Source organism: Idiotropiscis lumnitzeri, unplaced genomic scaffold, assembly GCF_059441095.1.
Source record: "Idiotropiscis lumnitzeri isolate Australia: NSW breed Sydney's pygmy pipehorse unplaced genomic scaffold, RoL_Ilum_1.0 HiC_scaffold_149, whole genome shotgun sequence".
Classification (NCBI taxonomy): domain Eukaryota; kingdom Metazoa; phylum Chordata; class Actinopteri; order Syngnathiformes; family Syngnathidae; genus Idiotropiscis; species Idiotropiscis lumnitzeri.
In genome coordinates, this window is record NW_028283687.1 from 126,772 (window position 1) to 132,678 (window position 5,907).

Consider the following 5,907-nt stretch of genomic DNA (forward strand, 5'->3'; position numbering starts at 1 on the left):
GCCGAGCAAATTTATAAATATATATATATATATATATATATATATATATATATATATATATATATACGGGGAGAGAGAGAGTGAAATTCATGTTACAACAAAAAAAAACAAATTATTATTAAAACATATTATTTTTTAATTCCCCAGCCATTCTTTTTGTATTTATTTAATTACTCCGACTTTTACCTGCTGGTACGCCGTCCGGTGTGCCCTGTGAAATGAAAGGTGGCATTCTTTATTTATTTATTCATTTATTCATTCATAACTGACAGCCTCGCGCTCCGCTCGTGCCCGGGCGGAAGAGGTGCTCCAATTCGGCTTAACTGTGACACACGCCCGCCCTCCTCCCCCGGAACTTCCATTCGGTTAAACTTAGGGGCCGCTTGGCACCGCCCATGCCCGGGGAAGGTGCTCCTCTTCGGCTTACTGTGACGCGAGCTTGCCCTCCTCCTCCGGAGCTTCCATTCGGTTAAACTTAGGGGCCGCTTGAAACCGCCCGTGCCCGGGGAAGGTGCTCCTCTTCGGCTTACTGTGACGCGAGCATCCCCTCCTCTTCCGGAGCTTCCATTCGGTTAAACTTAGGGGCCGCTTGGAACCGCCCGTGCCCGTGGAAGGTGCTCCTCTTCGGCTTACTGTGACGCGAGCATGCCCTCCTCCTCCGGAGCTTCCATTCGGTTAAACTTAGGGGCCGCTTGGCACCGCCCGTGCCCGGGGAAGGTGTTCCTCTACGGCTTAACTGCCACGCACGCCGGCCGGAGCTCTGGTACGGTTCAAACCGCGCGAAACGTCGTCACCGATCGTGTCCGGGGGAACGTGCTCTTCTTCGTCCACTCTCCTCTTCGCCCACGCTCTTCTTCGGCGCACGCCGGCCGTCTAACTGCTCCAGCGCCCCGTCGTGCCGCTCGGCGAAACTACAATGCCCCCGAATATTTTTTAGACCCGCGAAGCACTGAACCCGCGAAAGGTGAACCGCGAAGTAGCGAGGGTTCACTGTATGTATAAGACCAAGACCTACAAAAAAGTCTCTTGGAGCAATGAGCTAGGTTTTACAGGAAGTCGGCCATTTTTAATTTACTTAAAAGGGGGCGGGTCACCACAATGGACTTTGTGTAGAAATTATTATTGGGGCCCGAGCAGCGACGGCGGCGAGGTCCCTATTGTTTTTGAAGAAATTATTATTAGGGCCCGAGCAGCGACCGCTACGAGGTCCCCATTGTTTTTGTGGAAATTATTATTATTTTTATTATTATTATTAGGGCCCGAGCAGTGACCGCTGCGAGGTCCCTATTGTTTTTCTAGAAATTGTTATTAGGGCCCGAGCTGCGACGGCTGCGAGGTCCCTATTGTTTTTGTAGAAAATATTATTACTTTTATTATTAATAATATTTGTTAGAATAATATTTGGAGGTTATTATACATTTGCCATGACGCAACTTTATTTCAATACATGGTGCACATATCATGTTGAAAAGAAGGGCGGTGGCACTTCTTCAGAAGTGAGTCTGAAGCAAGCAACATCGTGCTAGGTCCTGATAAGAGATGCTGACGTCAAAGTCAGCTGCGACCCACGACGACACACCAATGATGAACCGGACCAAACCAGCTTTTGAGAAGACGAACTGTACCACCCTTGAGTGTAATCTGATTCCCCGATGTTATAAAAGGGAATGTGTGAAAAGCATCGAGGAACGGGAGGGGAGATAAAGTTGTCAAATAAACTTTGGTTAACCTTTCCGTCTCCAAAAGAGCTGTTTGTCTCTCCTTTTAGCTCACGAACACTATATGTCAAATTGGCGAACCTGACATACAATTGGTCCTTCAGAGCCGTGAACCCAACATACTGGAGGCGTCCAGGAGCGAAGCCGACGACCGAGTACAATCGTGGCCACGACAAGATGAGGATTCTTTCTTTTTTTGGACCTGGTCCTCGACTTTGCTACTGGATGCTGAAAGTTGAAGGGAGGCTGCGGAGAGAGACGTTCAGCTCATCTTGGGTGAGTGTGTGAAGTCCGAATGTGATGAATGAGTGTGATAAATGTGGGCATTTGAAGGGGTACGTAGTTAAATTCTGCGTTAACAGGAGGGCGGACTCCTCTGCAAGTAAGTAGTTAAATTCCGTGGGGATATTGTGGGGACTAGACAGAGTAAGTCTTTAAAACTGTGTAAAACCGTAAGAATACTAGTCAATGTTACGTGAAGAGACAGAGATAGTCTATAACACTGATAGGGGATAACAGGGGTATATCCTCCACGCGCGTTTGAAAGGGGAAAAAAAGAGAAATAAGGGGAAAAAAAGACGAGGGAAAAAAAAAAATAAATAAAAAGGGAAAAATAGTGTGAATGAATAAGTGTGTATGGAGGCTTGCAACCTCATTTTGGAACAGGAAATTTAACCGACAACTGTCTGGGAAGCAGAAGCTTGGGAATTACCTAAAACAGAGTAATTGTCAGCCTGTTCAGGGATTGGAGAACAGTTTAGGAAAACATGGGGAAATCAAACAGTAAAAAAGCTAGCAAAAAGGATCCGAAACAACAATTGACGTGTAAGGACTAGAAATTTATAGAAAGCCAATGTCCGGAAAAAGTAAAACATTTAAACTCATGGATAACAAAATATGAATTCACTGGTCAGCTTAGTACACAAAAATACTTACAAAATAAAACGAAGAGAAGAGAGAGAAAAAAAAAAAAAAAAAAGAGGTGAAGAAGCAGCTAACAAGCCATTCATAGGTGTGGCTGTGTGTGCGCTGATAGATAACGTTCTGCGAGGCAACATCATTGCAGACATACAACAACAAAGTCTTATGCAAGAGAAAATCTATGGCCAGAAAAAGGAGCTACTTTGACTAATGGCATATATGTCAGTTCAGAGGAAAAAAAAAAAATAATATATTTTTCGCAATATTGACACATGTTGACACACATGTCAAACAGGAGGGATGGTATGGTAAGACAAACCAAACCAATTTTATACAACATATGGGTTTTAATTTTTTCTCAAAAGATTTTTTGAAGAGCCTGTATGATCTGTGCTCGACACAATTGTCAGGGAAACATAAGCCCAAAACGAGGACAGTTTCCCCAAGCAACATACACCTTGTGCATTGTAAAAAGTCATCTCAACCCTACCCTATTAGGGGTCTCTCGGTTGACATTAGTTTCGCGTGGATAAAAAATTGAGATTTTGTGTTGTGTAGTTTTGGTTGCACTTAAAGCTGTGTTTCATGCATGTGTCCGAGACCATTACTATGAGTAATTCCAACAGCTCTTCCATCAACATGCCTTTTAGAAGTAATGATGAAATTAACACCTAATGCGGACTGCATTGCTTGGAATGATGTGTACGCTGCGATTAAGGCAACGAAAGATAAGCCTATCTTTTCTACCGATGTGGCAGTGGCTAACTTTACTTGTGTTAATCTCACAGGAACACAAGTGGTGTAAAACAACTGTACTCCAAGCAGGTACACTACTGCCACGCAGCGATGTGTGGTGGTGGTGCGGGGTACTAAATTATTTGATTCATTAAAGGACGCAGTTGGAACTTGTGCATTGGTGTCACTTCTCTTACCAGTGTCTATTTTTCCATCCACAGCAAGGGATATTCAAAGGGCAGTTGAAGCCGACGAATACCCCTATTATTACGCCAGGAAAAGACGAAGTGCTTCCTGGAGGGATGGTGATATGACTTATTTGGATGCAATTGGCCAACCAAGGGGCGTACCAGATGAGTATAAATTGGTAAATCAAATCGCAGCGGGGTTCGAGTCCATTCTTCTTTGGATTACACCGAATAAGAATGTGGATCGAATAAATTACATACACTATAACGTGCAAAGATTGGGGAACTTCATTGAAGAAGGATTTATAGCTATTAAAGAACAATTGGTCCTACGTCGTCCTTCCATCTGGGGTGACGTAAAATTGGTCCAAAAGAACAATTGGCAGCAACATCACTCATGGCATTTCAAAACCGCATCGCGGTGGACATGCTGTTGGCAGAGAGAGGAGGGGTTTGCGCCATTATTGGGGATCAATGTTGTACTTTCATCCCTAACAACACTTCTCCGGAAGGGTCCCTCACAAGAGCCATTGCAGGCTTGCGCACCCTGAAGCATAAGCTGAAGGAACACTCAGGTGTGACTACCTCTGCATGGGATGAGTGGTGGAACAAAACGTTTGGTAAATATAAAAATATGGTATTTTCTGTAATGATTTCTATAACAATGTTCACCTCAATCCTTGTACTGTATGGATGTTGTTGTATTCCCTGCATTCGCGTTTTGCTTTTCCGACTTATCTCAACAGCTCTCGCTCCAACAAATTCCAAACGACAGGAAATATATCCTTTGATTAATTACAGAAGTGCTGGTGATGGAGGAGACAGTGATGACCAAGTTGATGACGACGACTGAATTTACCTGGGAGATCCTATTCGTTAATCCAAAACGCTCAAATACATTAAAGTTAAACAAAGAAAAATAGAGGGGTTTACATTTGCTATCAAGCTAATGATTTGATGGAATTAAATCTTTGGAAATTCCATTGATGATAATATTTGGGGCAAATGTAGAATAAACAGGGGGGAATGTTAGAATAATATTTGGAGGTTATTATACATTTGCCATGACGCAACTTTATTTCAATACATGGTGCACATATCATGTTGAAAAGAAGGGCGGTGGCACTTCTTCAGAAGTGAGTCTGAAGCAAGCAACATCGTGCTAGGTCCTGATAAGAGATGCTGACGTCAAAGTCAGCTGCGACCCACGACGACACACCAATGATGAACCGGACCAAACCAGCTTTTGAGAAGACGAACTGTACCACCCTTGAGTGTAATCTGATTCCCCGATGTTATAAAAGGGAATGTGTGAAAAGCATCGAGGAACGGGAGGGGAGATAAAGTTGTCAAATAAACTTTGGTTAACCTTTCCGTCTCCAAAAGAGCTGTTTGTCTCTCCTTTTAGCTCACGAACACTATATGTCAAATTGGCGAACCTGACAATATTATTATTATTATTATTAGGGCCTGAGCAGCGACCGCTGCGAAGTCCCTATTGTTTTTGTAGAAATTATTATTATTATTATTTTTCCGATTGTTCGATCGCATTTTTGACCCCCGAAACATGCACAAAAACTCACCAAACTTGGCAGTCTCATCGGGCATGGCGAAAAATTTGATATTTTAACGTCTAATATGAACAGGAAGTGAGTTATGAATTTTTGAAAGTCCGACTTTTGCCCTTTTTTGCATGTTTACAGGGGTCATTCTTTTGCACCCTGATCCTAAAGGCTTCATCTGATTGCCTTAAAATTCTGTCTGTAGCATCTGAAGACCTGGGACAAACACTGGGGCTAAAATTTTTTGTTTCCGAAATACTATATGACAGGGGCGGGGCTTCAAAGTTTTCACTTAAGATTTCCTTCGCCGCAATGGACAAAATGCTTAATAACTCTCCTGCACATGCTGCTAAAAATCCAAAACTTCACATGTACATAAAGAGTCTGTACCTGAAGACATCTATATGTTTATATTCAGTTATACACCTTGCGCCAATCAATATCATTTTTTACATTTTGACGTACTGCACGGTGCCCTTTTAACGAATCTGATTGAAAATTGTCTAGAAAAGACTCAAGACATTGATCTTACTCTATCCCTATTTTTGTGACTTTCCTTCGAAGGGCGTGGCTATTATGTTGCCGCAGAGTCTGATTATTCTCCGTGGCAACAAAAGTTCCTGCAAAATGATTCAGATGATCCATCTTCTCGAAATTTTTCACATTTGAGGATATTCAGGCCCTGAAGACGGCTGCCAACTTATTTTTGATCGCAGTGGTAGCGCCACCAACTGGTTAAAACAAATACAAATTATTTTCGTTGATGTTTTTCTCCGGCAGGTT

The 5,907-nt window shown here is 42.8% G+C and overlaps 1 long non-coding RNA gene across 1 annotated transcript; it reads left to right on the forward strand.

Annotated features, from left to right (window-relative positions):
* The first annotated feature begins 1,394 nt into the window (after nucleotides 1-1,394).
* Nucleotides 1,395-4,947, forward strand: LOC148315065 (uncharacterized). Its single transcript, XR_015841306.1, has 2 exons — nucleotides 1,395-1,994; nucleotides 3,596-4,947. It is a non-coding gene; the product is annotated as an uncharacterized LOC148315065 (long non-coding RNA).
* Nucleotides 4,948-5,907: the final 960 nt, after the last annotated feature.